Source organism: Symphalangus syndactylus, chromosome 4 (genome assembly GCF_028878055.3).
Source record: "Symphalangus syndactylus isolate Jambi chromosome 4, NHGRI_mSymSyn1-v2.1_pri, whole genome shotgun sequence".
NCBI classification, from domain to species: domain Eukaryota; kingdom Metazoa; phylum Chordata; class Mammalia; order Primates; family Hylobatidae; genus Symphalangus; species Symphalangus syndactylus.
This window is the reverse complement of record NC_072426.2, coordinates 15,625,641-15,643,480: the sequence shown is the minus strand read 5'-3', so window position 1 is coordinate 15,643,480 and position 17,840 is coordinate 15,625,641. Positions and strand designations below refer to the sequence as shown.

Here is a 17,840-nt window from a genome sequence, read left to right as displayed (position 1 = left end):
TTTAAAATGACTACAAAACACTGCTGAAAGAAATCAGAGGTGACACAAATGGAAAAACATTCCATGTTCATGGGTTGGAAGAATCAATACCATAAAAATGGCCCTACTACCCAAAGCAACTTACAGATTCAATGCTATTCCTATCAAACTACCAACATCATTCTTCACAGAATTAGAAAAATCTATTCTAAAATTCATATGGAACCAAAAAAGCCTAAATAGCGAAAGCAATCCTAAACAAAAAAAAACAAAGCCAGAGGCATCACACTACTCAACTTCAAACTATACTATAAAGCCACAGCAACCAAACCAGCATGATACTGATACAAAAACAGATACATAAGCCAGTGGAACCGAATAGAAAACTCAGAAAATAAAGCTGCACACCTAAAACCATCTGATCTTTGATAAGGCAGACAAAAACAAACAATGGGGAAAGGACTCCCTATTCAATAAATGGTGCTAGAATAACTGACTAGTCATATGCAGAAAATGAAATTGGACTCCTACCTTTCACCACATACAAAAATTAATTCAAAATGGATTGAACATTTAAATGTAAGACCTCAAATTATAAAAATTCTGGAAGACAGCTGGGCGCAGTGGCTCACGCCAGTAATCCCAGCACTTTGGGAGGCCGAGGTGGGTGGATTACCTGAGGTCAGGAGTTTGAGACCAGCCTGCCCAACAGGGCAAAACCCCACCTCTACTAAAAATACAAAAAATTAGCCAGACGCGGTAGCAGGCTACCTGTAATCCCAGCTACTCGGGAAGCTGAGGCAGGAGAATCGCTTGAACCTGGGAGGTGGAGGTTGCAGTGAGCCGAGATCGCACACCACTGCACTCCAGCCTGGGTGACAAGAGTGAAATTCCATCTCTAAATAAAACAAAATAAAATAAAATTCTGGAAGACATCCTAGAAATAGTCTTCTTGACATAGCCTTGGCAAAGAATTTTTGGCTAAGTTTCCAAAAGCAATTTCAACAAAAACAAAAAATAGACAAGTGGGGCCTAGTTAAACTAAAGAGCTTCTGCACAGCAAAAGAAACTATCAACAGAGTAAACAGGCAATCTACAGAATGGAAGATGTTCATAAACTCTGCATCTGACAAAAGCCTAATATCCAGAATCTACAGGGAACTTAAACAATTCAACAAGCAAACAACAAATAACCCCATTTTAAAAATGGGCAAAGAAAAACAGACACTTCTCAAAAGAAGACATACGTACAAGTGGCCAACAAACATGAAAAAATGCTCAGCATCACTAATCAGAGAAATGCAAATCAAAACCACAGTGAGATACCATCTCACACTAGTCAGAATGGCTACTATTAAAAAATTAAAAAACAACATGTGCTGGCCAGGCTGCTAAGAGAACGCTTATACTTGTCATGTATACACTTATACCTTGGAATGTAAATTAGTTCGGCCACTGTGGAAAACACCTGGAGATTTTTCAAAGAACTTAAACAGAGCAACCCTGCAATCCCATTACTAGATATATATCCAAAAGAAACAAATAGTTCTACAAAAATATACATGCACTTGTATGTCCATCACTGCACTATTCACAATAGCAAAGACATGGAATCACCCAGGTGTCCATCAATGGTAGATGGGCTAAAGAAAATGTATATTTTCTTATATGCCATGGAATACTATACATTATGGAATATTATGCAACCGTTAAAAAGAATGAAATTATGTCCTTTGCAGCAACATGGATGGAGCAGAAGGCCAAAATCCTAAGCAAATTAATGCAAAAACAGAAAATCAAATACTGCATGTTCTCATTTATAAGTGGGAGCTAAGCAATGAGCACACATAGACATAAATATGGGAACAATAGACACCCAACTACTAGACTCTACTAAAGGGTAGAGTGGGGAGAGTGGGTTAAGAAATTACCTATGGGGTACTATGCTCACCACCAGGGTGATGGGATCGGTACTCTAAACCTCAGCATCACACAATGTACCCAGGTAATAAACCTGCACATATACCCCCTGTATCTAAAGTAAAAGTTAAAAATTTGTTTAAAATGAATGAATCCATTTCCAATATTTCCTTTTATTTGAAATATCACATTTATTCAACTCACTCTCTGATTCAGTAAAAATATATCATTTCTCCATATGTATTATTCTCAGCAATTTTTCCACCACAACCCTAGATCAACAAAGATGGTGTTTTAATTTTTCATTTTGTTTTAATTGAAATATCAAATGTATAAAGTGCACAAATCTTAAGCATACATATCAATATATATCATGTATACACACATACACACACATATACACACACTAATATAATCACCATGCAGATCAAGATAAAAATATTTCTAACACCCCAGAAAGATGTTTCTCATCCCTTCTGAGTCAATACTTCCCCAGAGTTAACCACTTCTTCTGACTTCTATTACCATAGAATAATCTCTCCTACTCTTAAACTTCATAAAAATGGAATTTGGATACATTTTATTTATTAATATGTCTGTGCAGTTTCTTCCTGTTGTTTATAGCAGTTTATTCTTTTTTATTGCTGTATAATTTATTAATTTGTCCATTGTGCTGTTAATGGATATTTGTATTATTGAGTCTTACTGATGAGTTTTGAATACCCAGGCACTGTTCAAGACTATGCAGGTAAAAGGAGCATAAGCCAAGGTTCTTGATGCCAGGAATATATAATCTAGATAAAGCATAATGAAAATACATATGAAAACCTGGATACAACTTAAGTCTACACACTATGCTATCTTCAGTATCTTGTGTCTTCAGCTCTGAGGCATGCATATATCTTGTCTAAAACATTTCAGCATATCTTTCCCTGTTGTCTTTCTTCCTTCAATCCATTCTCCACTTCACCTCTCCAATGCACACACATGCATACACCCATCTGAATATCAAATGTACTTTGAAATAATAACAGATTCTCTTCAGAAGAGAGTGCAACGTGTTCTTTAAAATTTACTCTGTGTCCCAGGTTTAGTGCTGTGCACTTTAAAAGCTATTGATTGTTAAATACAGAATTATTAGTCAATCTTTCAAAAGACTACCTAATTTTCTGCTTTTAAAAGATAAAACTCTCAATAAATTAGGTATTGATGGGACGTATCTCAAAATAATAAGAGCTATCTATAACAAACCCACAGCCAATATCATACTGAATGGGCAAAAACTGGAAGCATTCCCTCTGAAAACTGGCACAAGACAGGGATGCCCTCTCTCACCGCTCCTATTCAACATAGTGCTGGAAGTTCTGGCCAGAGCAATCAGGCAGGAGAAGGAAATAAAGGGTATTCAATTAGGAAAAGAGGAAGTCAAATTGTCCCTGTTTGCAGATGACATGATTGTATATCTAGAAAACCCCATTGTCTCAGCCCAAAATCTCCTTAAGCTGATTAGCAACTTCAGCAAAGTCTCAGGATACAAAATTAATGTACAAAAATCACAAGCATTCTTGTACACCAATAACAGACAAACAGAGAGCCAAATCATGAGTGAACTCCCATTCACAATTGCTTCAAAGAGAATAAAATACCTAGGAATCCAACTTACAAGGGATGTGAAGGACCTCTTCAAGGAGAACTACAAACCACTGCTCAATGAAATAAAAGAGGATACAAACAAATGGAAGAACATTCCATGCTCATGGGTTGGAAGAATCAATATTGTGAAAATGGCCATACTGCCCAAGGTAATTTATAGATTCAATGCCATCCCCATCAAGCTACCAATGACTTTCTTCACAGAATTGGAAAAAACTACTCTAAAGTTCATATGGAACCAAAAAAGAGCCCGCATCGCCAAGTCAATCCTAAGCCAAAAGAACAAAGCTGGAGGCATCACGCTACCTGACTTTAAACTATAGTACAAGGCTACAGTAACCAAAACAGCATGGTACTGGTACCACAACAGAGACATAGATCAATGGAACAGAACAGAGCCCTCAGAAATGATGCCGCATAGCTACAACTATCTGATCTTTGACAAACCTGACAAAAACAAGAAATGGGGAAAGGATTCCCTATTTAATAAATGGTGCTGGGAAAACTGGCTAGCCATATGTAGAAAGCTGCAACTGGATCCCTTCCTTACACCTTATACAAAAATTAATTCAAGATGGATTAAAGACTTATATGTTAGACCTAAAACCATTAAAATCCTACAAGAAAACCTAGGCAATACCATTCAGGACATAGGCGTGGGCAAGGACTTCATGTCTAAAACACCAAAAGCAATGGCAACAAAAGCCAAAATCGACAAATGGGATCTCATTAAACTAAAGAGCTTCTGCACAGCAAAAGAAACTATCATCAGAGTGAACAGGCAACCTACACAATGGGAGAAAATTTTTGCAACCTACTCATCTGACAAAGGGCTAATATCCAGAATCTACAATGAACTCAAACAAATTTACAAGAAAAAAACAAACAACCCCATCAAAAAGTGGGCAGAGGACATGAACAGACACTTCTCAAAAGAAGACATTTATGCAGCCAAAAAACACATGAAGAAATGCTCCTCATCACTGGCCATCAGAGAAATGCAAATCAAAACCACAGTGAGATACCATCTCACACCAGTTAGAATGGCCATCATTAAAAAATCAGGAAACGACAGGTGCTGGAGAGGATGTGGAGAAATAGGAACACTTTTACACTGTTGGTGGGACTGTAAACTAGTTCAACCATTGTGGAAGTCAGTGTGGCGATTCCTCAGGGATCTAGAACTAGAAATACCATTTGACCCAGCCATCCCATTACTGGGTATATACCCAAAGGACTATAAATCATGCTGCTATAAAGACACATGCACACGTATGTTTATTGCGGCACTATTCACAATAGCAAAGACTTGGAACCAACCCAAATGTCCAACAACGATAGACTGGATTAAGAAAATGTGGCACATATACACCATGGAATACTATGGAGCCATAAAAAATGATGAGTTCGTGTCCTTTGTAGGGACATGGATGAAACTGGAAAACATCATTCTCAGTAAACTATCGCAAGGACAAAAAACCAAACACCGCATGTTCTCACTCATAGGTGGGAATTGAACAATGAGAACTCATGGACACAGAAAGGGGAACATCACACTCCGGGGACTGTTGTGGGGTGGGGGGAGGGGGGAGGGACAGCATTAGGAGATACACCTAATGCTAAATGACGAGTTAATGGGTGCAGGAAATCAACATGGCACATGGATACATATGTAACAAACCTGCACATTGTGCACATGTACCCTAAAACCCTAAAGTATAATAAAAAAAAAAAAAGATAAAACATGCCATTTTGAATTAATATAGGAGCTATACACAGAAATTGGCAGAAATCTAGATGCTGTCAAGTTTAGACACAAAGGTCGTAAAACAAATATTTTCTAAATAGGTAATTTCAATGTCTATAATTTAAACAACCCAGCATATGCAATGTGACCTAAACTGGATCACTTAAGTTAAACTGTAACCTGAGTGTTATCCAGATCAAATGGCATACTGGTGTTCTATTCAGGAAGCCCATACTCCAAAGTTGGTGCTACAAGAGAGCTGTTCCTTGTATCTTGATCAGTAACCAATGCTTTGCTAATTTGAATATACAATATCAGAAATAGATGTCTCTAAGGCGTCTGTTAACTAATAAGTGGTCTATTAATAAGTTGACTATTAACATGAAGACTTTGACTCTCTTGATGGAACTTTTAAAATATAAATTGACTAAAATTATTTTAGAGACATTCTCTACCTTTAAATTAACCAAATAAAGAACCCAAGTGTTGGCCGAGCATGGTGGCTTATGTCTACAATCCCAGCATTTTGGAAGGCCAAGATGGGAGGATCACTTGAGGCCAGCAGTTCAAGACCAGCCTGGTCAACATAGCAAGACCCCATCTCTATTGTAATTTATTTTAATTTATTAAAAAAGAACCGAAGGAGGCCTGCACCCTGCACCTTTTATCTTCAGGGAAGAAACCCAAATACTCTTGTGTCAAGCTGTGAACTCTTGTTTCCTGATGAACCTATCATAAACAAAAGACACAGAGACCACTGAGCAAACATTTGATCAATAAGTAATCTATAAGGATAGCAATCCTGCCTCTGGAATCTGGGCACTAGTCTTGAGTGAACTCTCACTGAACCATAGTACCTTTTGAAGGATTGAGAACTGAGGTGGTCCTGAGCCTACAGAAAAGCCTGGATGAAGTGTTACTTGATACTTGGGCCCTTTTTCTTGACTTTAGCAATTCATTTAGAGAGCATAAGAGTATAATTTTATATGGTATAATGTAGTATAGTAAGGAATACTATTAATAATAGCTAGTACATACTTTAGAAGTATTCACCATGTGTCAGTACTGTCCTATGCCAGGGATCAGCAAACTTTTTCTTTAAGATAATAAACATTTTAGGCCTTATGGACCAAAAGGCAAAATTGAAGATATTATGTAAGTACTTATACAACCACTTCAAATGCAATCATTTAAAACATTTTATTTTAATTCTTAGTTCATGGATCATTTAAAAAAAAAAACAGGCTGCTGGATGAATTTGGCTCATGGGCCATAGTTTGTTGATTCTGTTCTAAGAACTTTACATATATTAACTCATTTAATCTTTTCATCCACCTATGAAGTAGGTACTATTGAATCCCTATTTTAGGAATAAGGAAATTGAAGCAAAGAGAAATTTGGTTACTTCCTGAGATCAGACAACTGTATCCTATTAGTATAAATAGTAGAGTCTAGTATACGGGATATTATTTTCTCTATGTGCATTTCCTTCTTTTGAAAGCCCATATATAATCCTTTTTTGTCCACAGTAAAAGACACACTGATTAGAATGTTCCTCTTGTTAGATAATCTGTTTCTGACCTCAAAATGCTAGGCATCTTGGAATTATGCTGGGGGCTACAGTACATAAAGGTATGGGAAAGAAATCTAGCCTTTTCTTTATGCCCTTGCCAACCTATTATAAGCCTCCTTTAACTTCTTCATTTTATCAGCCAAGGTACAAAGAGCCAAGGTCAGACATTTGGTGACAATCAGGCAGAAAGAAAAGAGTAAAGAGGACCCTATTTTCTTTAGAGCTGGCATTTCCTCTGTAAAATAATAAAGCTTTTGTGAAGAGCCTCCCAATGCAAATAACAATACAACATTCATATTCCCAGATGGCACACTGCAGTCATTCATCTTTATGTAACCGGATGGATGATTAGTGTGGGTTAGCAACTGAAGCTAAATTATCTGTCAGTTTGTCTTTAGACCTTGCTGATAACATCAGCCCAATATTTGTAATAACTGATGACATGCACTTATGCATAGAAGAGAAGATTAAGCTTTACTGTCTCTAAAAGGAAACGTCAAAGGCAAAAAATACAAAGATGGCTTTGGGTCCCAAGCTTCTGGCACCAATGAAAGGCTCTTACTGGCCAACATTCTGAAAATGGTACATCCTTTTTCTGGCTAATGGTGCAATGATTCTCAGATGGGTGTCATTTTCTCTGGCTTTTTAATCAGGAGCAAAATCAAGAGGAAATAGCTTTGTTATGTGTAGCTTCAAATCAGACAGCTCTTCGCTAGGTAATCATCACTCTGGGAACATTTCAAAACATTACAGATTTGAACTTTCCAGTATTAGGAGCATCCTTATTTGGCAAGTCCAGATAATAAGGGTCCTGGTCAAATTATGGACAGTATTCTGGGTATGATAGTGAGTTTCTCTATGAGTATTTCAAATTATAAATAATTCCAGTTCATTAATAACTAGTATGACTTGGAGGCGAGTGGATTGCTTGAGCCCAGGAGTTCAAGACCAGACTGGGCAACATGGCAAAATCCCGTCTCTACCAAAAAAAAAAAAAAAAATTAATAAAAATAAAAACTAGTATGACTTAAATGTTTAGGACAAAAAAAAAAAAGCACAAGGTGCCATAGTATAGTACAAAACTCAACGACACTTTCTGTCCAAAGATATAATTCATACTAAAATTATACTAAAACAAGATATGCTTTAGGATTCAGCTGATGTGCAAGATTAGCAAAACAAATTGTTATATGGTAAATGTATGTGACTACTACTTAATAGAATCATATTAACCTGCGATGTTTTAGATCAGAAACAATTGAATCTTGGTAATTTCATACTTTCCAACCTACTATAAATTAACAGATTTCTGGCCGGGCACGGTGGCTCACGCTTGTAATCCCAGCACTTTGGGAGGCCGAGGCGGGCGGATCACGAGGTCAGGAGATCGAGACCACAGTGAAACCCCGTCTCTACTAAAAAAATACAAAAAATTAGCCGGGCGTGGTGGCGGGCGCCTGTAGTCCCAGCTACTCGGAGAGGCTGAGGCAGGAGAATGGCGTGAACCCGGGAGGCCGAGCTTGCAGTGAGCCGAGATTGCGCCACTGCACTCCAGCCTGGGCGACAGAGCAAGACTCCGTCTCAAAAAAAAAAAAAAAAAAAAAAAAAAAAAAAAAAAAATTAACAGATTTCTAACGTCACGTATGGAATGTTTGTTGTGTTTTTCTTAAAATTAATTTGCTATGGGACGCTTTCTTTATTTTGATACTTTGAAGTTAGAGCCTTAAGACCTGGAACTCCTAATATCTTACCTAGAAGAAGCCACGTTTGCTTTCCAGGTTACTTTTGTGATTCCCCTGGTGATCGGTGGCAGCTTGCTCTCTACGTTTGCAGCTTCTGCTTGCTGCTGAGTGGTAGGATATGAATGGTGAGGAGGCATCGTGTGAGCTTTCTTGCTGAGCACCACTAGGAGCCACTGAGACTCCACAGCCATGTGGCTTCTGAAGAGCTAGGCTGTGTGACACACTTGGCAGACTGGAGCTCACTGGTGTGAAATACCAATCTCCATTGTTGCTGCCTGTGGAAATTGTACACTAAATGGCAAAATGGGAGTGTAGTACCCCTCCGTTATGCATGCAATTAGATTCACTTAAACAAATTATACTTTAAATATAGCATCAATCGTATTATTAAATAACATATATGCTTCTTCCATTCTGGTAGATAATAAGAATTTAAGTGAGGTTTTTAAAGCACACAAAAGTTATTTTAACCAAGCACAGAAAGGTAAATACCATATTATCTCACTTTTATGTGGAATCTAAAAAAGTTGAACTTATAGAAGCAGAGAAAAAAACGGTATTTCTAGGGGCTGGAGGAAGGGAGGAGCAGGATTGGGAATATGTTGGTCAAAGGGTCAAGGGATAAAAAATTTAAATTAGTTAAGGAGGAATAAGTTCAAGAAATTTTATGGTACTACACATAGTCAATGACAATGTGTAGTACACTTTAAAATTGCCAAGAGTAGATTTTAAGTGTTCTTACTACACGAAAAAGTGTGTGCAGTTATGCATATGTTAATGAGTTTTAGTCATTCTACAATGCATACATATTTCAAACCATGATGCTGCTGTTAACCATAAATACACAATTTTTATTTGCCAATTACAAAATAAAAATTTTGAAGTTACTTTAAGACCCTTTAACAAATTTTATTAAATACCTACTCTGTCCCAGACTCTGCCAGTCCCTTTCTCATATGTCATCTCTTTCTTTCTACAACAGGGTAAGGGTTAGAACCCAGGTTTTTGAACCAAACATGGGATACCAAAGTGCCACACTGCCTTTGTGACCTTATGTGGAAATCTTTCTCAGGGCTGTTTGGTAGGCATTATGCAATATGTTTTGAACCAATTTGCTAAAACCGAGAACTAGAACAGTTTGCTTTTAATTTCTTTCAGAGACATTGTGTGGAATTAAAAGTTCCTGCATTGAACACAATGAGACTTTTCACTTTGGCAGTGAGTATACACAACCTCAGTAGGGACTGTCCACAGTGACTATTTTCTTTAGAAGGAGAAACAAGCCACAGTTAATGATAACTGCCTCCTAAACAGAACTAAACTGAACCACCCAGCTTAACTTCCCTAGGGAGAACCTGCGTCATATTGAACACAAATATTTACCTAGATGGACTTGAAAAGGAACCCAAGACGCCTTCCGGGTGTGGATTACCAACATACATCAAAGAGCTGGGCACTCACAATGCGGCCATAATGACCAGGCCGAAGACTAGTCACTGAAATGGCAATTCAATGTTCTGATGTTGTGTCCAGAATTGGTGGGTTCTTGGTCTCACTGACTTCAAGAATGAAGCCGCGGACACTCGCGGTGTTACAGCTCTTAAGGTGGCGCGTCTGGAGTTGTTCGTTCCTTCCGATGTTCGGATGTGTTCAGAGTTTCTTCCTTCTGGTGGGTTCGTGGTCTCACTGGCTTCAGGAGTGAAGCTGCAGACCTTTGCGGTGAGTGTTACAGCTCATAAAGGCAGGATGGACCCAAAGAGTGAGCAGTAGCAAGATTTATTGCAGAGAGCAAAAGAACAAAGCTTCCACAGTGTGTAAGGGGATCCGAGCGGGTTGCCACTGCTGGCTCAGGCAGCCTGCTTTTATTCTTATCTGGCCCCACCCACGTCCTGCTGATTGGTAGAGCCCAGTGGTCTGTTTTGACAGGGCACTGATTGGTGCGTTTACAATCCCTGAGCTAGAGGTAAAAGTTCTCCACGTCCCCATCAGATCAGTTAGATACAGAGTATCCACACAAAGGTTCTCCAAGGCCCTACCAGAGCAGCTACATACAGAGTGTCGATTGGTGCATCCACAAACCTCGAGCTAGACACAGGGTGCTGATTGGTGTGTTCACAAACCCTGAGCTAGACATAAAGGTTCCCCACATCTCCACCAGACCCAGGAGCCCAGCTGGCTTCACTCAGTGGATCCCGCACCGGGGCTGCAGGTGGAGCTGCCTGCCAGTCCCACGCCCTACGCTCGCACTCCTCAGCCCTTGGGTGGTCGATGGGACTGGGTGCTGTGGAGCAGGGGGTGATGCTCGTCGGGGAGGCTTGGGCTGCACAGGAGTCCATGGAGGGGTTGGGAGGCTCAGGCATGGCAGGTTGCAGGTCCCCAGCCATACCCGGCGGGAAGGCAGCTAAGGCCCGGTGAGAAATCCAGCGCAGTGCCTGTGGGTCAGCACTGCTGGGGGACCCAGTACACCCTCCGCAGCCACTGGCAGGGGTGCTAAGCCCCTCATTGCCCGGGGCCAGCAGGGCCCGCCGGCTGCTCTGAGTCGGGGGGCCGCCAAGCCCACGCCCACCCGAACTCCAGCTGGCCCACAAGCTGCACGCGCAGCCCCTGTTCCCGCTCGCGCCTCTCCCTCCACACCTCCCTGCAAGCTGAGAGAGCCGGCTCCCGCCTTGGCCAGCCCAGAAAGGGGCTCCCACAGTGCAGGGGTGGGCTGAAGGGCTCCTCAAGTGCCGCCAAAGTGGGAACCCAGGCAGAGGAGGTGCCGAGAGCAAGCGAGGGCTGTGAGGACTGCCAGCATGCTGTCACCTCTCAATTTGGCACTAAGTTATAGTTTATATAAATATTACGTAACTAAACAATAGAAAATAGGAAGAAAATATATGTAGAAACAAGCCAGCAAGGATTTCACTAAACTTTTCAGTCCTTTATTATAGTACTGGGAATTATCTAGGAACTCACCTTTACTGGGTAAATTCCACAAAGACATGTTTGCATCATCCCTGCCTTTATAATGAGAAGCAGTAATAGACATGATGTGTATACCACATAATGTAATTCCATAATAAGTGTGCTACAGGGAAGAAGAGGCTGGGTCACAGGCCTTGAAGAGCCTAACAATGGATGACCTGCCACTTCACAGAGCTGTGGGAGACCTGGCCCTGCCACAGCCTCTGGAGGCCATGGAACCCCTGACTAGTGCTCAAGTCTTGCTTATTAGTATACCTGCAGTGTTATCACAGACCCTGTAAGATGCTAAAAAATAAATGAAAACCACCTGCACCTCCTTAGAGGTACAACTCCCGCAGGATTGGTTACCTAACTTGCAGAGCACAGTGAAAAATGAAAATGTGGGGCTTCTAATTCAAAAAGAAAAAAAAAAAAGGCTATTTTTTCTTTTTTTCTGAGGTCTTTTTCTCAACCTGTCATGGTGTTCTTTTTTTTGTTTTTGCCATTTAATGTCCTGCTTCTTTGGGCACAGAGATACTCACTAGGCAAGTACAGATCTTCATAGGCATGAAGTCCCCAACTCTCTCCAACCTCCCCAACTCAGCACATGGGGTTTGCACACCTGCCTCTGACTCTCCTCAAACCTGTACCCAGCCCACCGTGGTAGGGACATATGGGGACAGTGATCTCCAGGCAGAGGCAGGGGAATGAGCAGCTGAGAACCTGTCCCTGGGAGAAGCCTCATGAGGGAGGACCCTGTGTGAAGCAGGCTCCAAGACCTTCTACATCCTCTATGGTCCCATCAGACTTCACTTATAAAACACAAACTTAAAGATAAAATTAAGAATATCAAGATGGTGACTGCATTTCATTAAAACCCAAGTGTAGAATGAGCACATAGCCCAGTACAACCACACAGGCCATGTCCAAGAAGACAGAATATCTGGCTAAACCCTGAAGGTTTCTCAGAGCACTTACTTGCTGAAGATTAGCTATTCTGTTTAGAAATTCATTGGTCACTGATGTTAGTCTAACTAAAAAGGGACACTGTCCAAAAATACTCCTAAAGCAAAAATGCCAGCCAATGTGCCCCAGAGCTACAAAGGTAGCTCTCCTAATTTTGAATTTACCAGTAAATAAAATGAGTTCAGGGATCTAAAATCTTAACCTTGGATGCTGGAATTTGTAATGTCCATTAGAATGAACTTTTAAGTAGAAAAACTCCGAGTTTCTTAGTTGAGAAGCTAAAGTCAAAGTAGTTAATGAAAGAAAACTAATGAGATAAACAGTACAGAAGCTACCAAATCATGGAAATTCAAACAGACAAATAGGGATTATCTTATCATCTGGGCCAAGAAACCAGAGGGTCAGAGAAGCAGCTCTGGATGCCTGGAAAATAAAATATTAAGAATAAGAAAGAAAAATAGAAACACCGTAACAGCCTTGAATTCTGAGCTAGGAATGGGACAAAAATCCAGATAAGCTTAAAAAGAACAATCATGGGTCTTGCATTTTTAGAAACAGTTCACATGTCATCCTCAATGGATTATAAAGCTCAAAAATAACCCAGAATTCTTGACACTGAAACTACATAACTGAGATATTAGGTTAAGTGTTTTAAGTTGGATAGCATGCCTCATTGTCAAGACCACCTGCTGAGGTTTGGGTGCGGTTTGCCTACATCAGAACTCATGTTGAAATTTTATTCCCAATGTGGTAGTGATGGGAGATGGGGCCTAGCTAGGAGGTGTCTGGCTCGCAGCGGTGGATCCTTCATGGATAGATTAATGATCTTTTGGGAATGAGCTCTTCCTCTTGGGGGACTGAATTAATTACCAGGACAGCAAGTTGCTTCTCCCTGTGTTTGGTCTCTTTGCACTCACCCTGCTCCACCTGCTGCTTTCTGCCATGAGTAGAAACACCTGAGGCCCTCAACAGATGTGCTACCCAATCTTGGATTTCCCAGCCTCTCCAGAATCTTGAGCCAAATAAACTTTTCTTGATAAATTACCCAGTCTCAGGTATTCTGTCATAGCAACACTAAACGGACTAAGACACCACCCTTCATTAACTTCATTTTGCATGTGGGAAGCCAGAGCTTAAAACGGGTACCTGGCCCAGAGTCTCACAAGTGGTACACAGAAACAGAGCTTAGTGTGACTCAATCAGCCTGCCTCTGTGTCTGCACTACTAGTCGCTACACTTCCTCATACTCACAGCACAGACTGCTTTGTATTCCCTTAAGGGGCACAAGAAGCATTTGTTAAGCCTTGTGTCCTGATTTTTGAATTGGAAATTGTAATCACTAAAACACAAGAACTTAAACAATGAAGCTAATGAAAAGCAGAGGATTCAAAGAAATTTTACTTCTCTTTTCTCTCTTCTTTCTATACTAACTATTCCTCTTAGCTTTTCTAAGCCCCTATGTCCTATTTGTAAGATAAAAATAATAAAGTTTTCCTCTTAGTATTGTTTTGAGGATTAAAGCAGATAATATATATACATTGTTTAGCACAGCACTCAATAAAATTTAACATTATTAATACACGATTAGTTTTAATATCACTGTTAGTAGCGATTTGGGCAAGGAAAAAATTTGTTGAATGTTCTTTTAGCAAGACTAAAAGTAAGAAAAAGCAGAGCAGTATACTGAGGTGGGTCAAAGAAAATTAGAAATTGTGGACTTAATGATAATTAAAACCTAAATATACAAAGAAGCAAGCCAGACACAGTGGCTCACGCCTATAATCCCAGTACTTTGGGAGGCTGAGGCAAATGGATTGCCTTGGCCCAGGAGTTCGAGACCAGCCTGGGTGACTTGTCAAAACCCTGTCTCGACAAAAAATACAAAAAAATTAGCCAGGCATGGTGGGACATGCCTATAGTTGCAGCTACTTGAGCCCAGGAGGCAGAGGTTGCCGTGAGCCATGATCACACCACTGAACTCCAGTCTGGGTAAAGAGATCCTGTTTCAAATATATATATAAAATAAAACATATGTATAAAGAAGCACACCAAATGTGTTTTATTGTCTAGCCTATATTCTCCTAATTCTTTCCGGGGCTCCTCTTATCCCATATAGGACGAATTTAACAGTCATACAGAAAGGAATCCAATGGAAGAGCTATGTCTCAGTGTACTAGGATCCAAATGTTGCCAATTTATCAGCTCTAAAATTTATTCATGAAAAATTTCACATCAATTGGTTTATTTTATATTTTACTGCTTCACAATCTATAAATGGTTTAGGATTCATATTTTACTACTTCATAATCTATAAATGGTTTAGGATTCAGTTCCATCTTTTTTTTTTTTTTTTTTTTTTTTTGGAGACAGAGTCTCATTCTGTCACCCAGGCTGGAGTGCAATGGCATGATCTCAGCTCACCGCAACCTCTGCCTCTTGGGTTCAAGCAATTCTTGTGCCTCAGCCTCCTGAGTAGCTGAGATTACAGGTGCGAGTCACCACACCTAGATAATTTTTTGTATTTCTAGCAGAGACAGGGTTTTGCTATGTTGGCCAGGCTGGTCTGGAACCCCTGACTTCAAGTGATCCACCTGTCTCAGCCTCCCAAAGTGCTGGAATTACAGGCGTGAGCCACTGCGCCTGGCCCAGTTCCATCATTCTTATATTTTACTTATCATCTCACATGAGTAAAAGTTTGATATTTTCCAATTTCTAGCACAGTAAAACACAAAAGAGGATGTCTGAAGCAGGTTTAATTTGTTAATTTAAAGCTATGAAACACTTCCTAACATTCCCTTAGTGAACTTTTTTCTGATCCCTACTAGTTTGACTTCTTTTAGTTTAGAGGTTTTAGTCCTCAAGAGAAAACACATCAACCAAGAAACCTAGCAAGAATCCTACTGAATACTAAGCTATACCTGCTGTCCAACCACTACAGGCAACACACGCCAAAGGACTAGCAGGTAAAAAAAGAAACCATCTTGGCAGGGGTAATGGACCCTGATCATCAATCAGGAAGGATGCAAAATTGCTGTAACACAAAGAGAGCAGAAAGGAGTAAGGTTGGCACCCAGACGATCCTCTTGAGCTTGTCTTAGTGTTCCCTTGCCTAATTATGATGCTGATGATGACACAGCAAGAACTCCTGAAGAGGGAGATTGAACTCCTTAGGGTTGAGAGTCTGGACCTCTCACCAAGTAATTCCCGTAGATCAGCCAAAGGTGAAGGGAATTTTGAATGGTTAGCAGAGGAGGGAGGTAATGAGTATCATTTGTGGCCTTGAGGCTAACTGCAGTGGTGGGGCAATAGTTTCTCTCACTAACCAGCCTTTTTAAGCCTGCCTCAGGAAAAGAGGCCCACCAGAATCCTATAGGAACTGGCCCCAGAATTCATTTGAAGTAAGTACAACTAAGCAGTATAAGGAATGGGCCAACATGAATGCAGTGCCACAGTCAGATTCTCCCTGCAAGATTTAAAGATGTATCTCCCCAGCTCAAGAGAAGGTTGTAGACTGTCAGTCCTCCTTGGGAATTGCCTCAGCTGAAGAGGACCTCATCCCAAAGTCATGCCTCCTTCCAGGCACACCACATATAAAGACCACTTAATGCACTATAAAAGCCCGGACTTCTAACCCCAAATCACGACAACTCTAAAAGGCCATTCTAGTTTTAGAGCTGCCACAGTGTAGGTAGAGGCTTTGTTGTGACTGCCCCTCAGCCCAACTTCTCCTTCTGCCCAATTTTTCTTCCTCTTTAACCCCCACTTTATTATACTTTCTGTACACTAGCTCCAACTCAGATTTTTCTTGCTGGGAATCCAACTGGGACAGTATTACTTTGACTAACAGTAAACTCTTTATCCAAATAATCATATCCTTTCATTTTCAGGCCCAACTTTATTTGATGAGTCAAATGGACTTAAAGAGAGATGGGGCTTGATCTGTTTTGCCAATGCTACACAAACGAGGGCTAGCCACTGGCAAAGGGACCTAGTAGCAAGAGACTGAGAGGTTTTCTTCTACAGGTAAAGATGAGGAGGTAGAGCAGGAGCTTCTCCTATTAGGAGCTGTGATGTTGAGGGGGTCTCAAAAGATACCCTCAAAAATCTCATGTATGTTCCCCTTAAGACAGCTAACATTTTCATGTTTACCACACAGACTGCATTCACCAGCCAGGATGGGTCAAAGATGATACAAATATATACAACAGAGAACTGTAGGCAGTGGTTTGCTAGTAAAGGTCTGACAACCAGAAATCAATGCAGAGGGGAAAAAGCACTGATATGTAATGTTTGCTTTTTTCCATTGTATAAACACACCCACCATGTGTGATTTTAAGCCATCAGTGGGATATGACTGATTGGAGTTGGAAGACATATGCAACAGCGTATAGTTACAATAGTATTTCCACCATATAAAAGTGTGATACACGTAAATAACCTTAAAAGAATAGATAATAGTAAGACAGTAAAATAATTAGGAAGCGACACATTGTTAGTATTTATTGCCTGTTTTAAATATAATTTGATATAATTTAGTTTTAATAATAACATTTAACAATTGGCACATAAAATTTCTGTAACTTTAATAATCAGCTGATACAAGTCAACTCTAGGACATCACCTGAGGCAGGACCAGTTCAGAAAAAATACTTTGCTTTTGTTCCCTCATTCCTCTTACCAGTCTCCAATACAAAAAGCTAAAAGCAGAAGAGGAAGAGAGAGAAAAAAAAAAATATGTCCCCAGGCCAGATAAAAAAGGAAAGGGGATGTATTAATCTATTTTCATACTGTCCGTTTTCATACCCCTGAGACTGGGTAATTTATAAAGGAAAAAGGTTTAATTGACTCACCGTTCAGCACAGCTGTGGAGGCCTCAGAAAACTTAAAATCACGGTGGAAGGTCAAAAGAAAGCAAGGCACTTTCTTCACAAGGGGGCAGGAAGGAGAAGTGCCAAGTGAAAGAGGAAGAGCCTCTTAGAAAACCATCAGATCTCGTGAGAATTCACTCACTCTCACAAGAACAATATGGGGAAAACCGACCCCATGATTCAATTACCTTCACCTGGTCTCTGCCTTGACATGTGGGGATTATGGGGATTAAAATTCTAGATGAGATTTGGGTGGAGACACAAAGCCTAACCATATTAGGGGAAATGTTCCAGTTATCTACTGCTACATAATCAACTACCCCAAAATATAGCGGCTTTTCTCTCATGGGTATGAAGTTTGACTGGAATCAGCTGGGTAATTCTTCTGCTCCATGCGAAGTTCGCTGCAGCTGCAATCATCTGGATTGACTAAGCTCTCATACCCAAGA

At 40.2% G+C, this 17,840-nt stretch overlaps 1 protein-coding gene across 1 annotated transcript in view; it reads right to left on the bottom strand.

Annotated features, from left to right (window-relative positions):
* Window positions 1–17,476, bottom strand: part of TENT5A (terminal nucleotidyltransferase 5A) — a 380,492-nt gene extending 363,016 nt beyond the window's left edge. The window contains exon 1 of the mRNA XM_055274170.2: window positions 17,374–17,476. The gene's annotated coding sequence lies outside the window, so the exon portion shown is untranslated. The remainder of the gene's footprint in view (window positions 1–17,373) is intronic.
* Window positions 17,477–17,840: the final 364 nt, after the last annotated feature.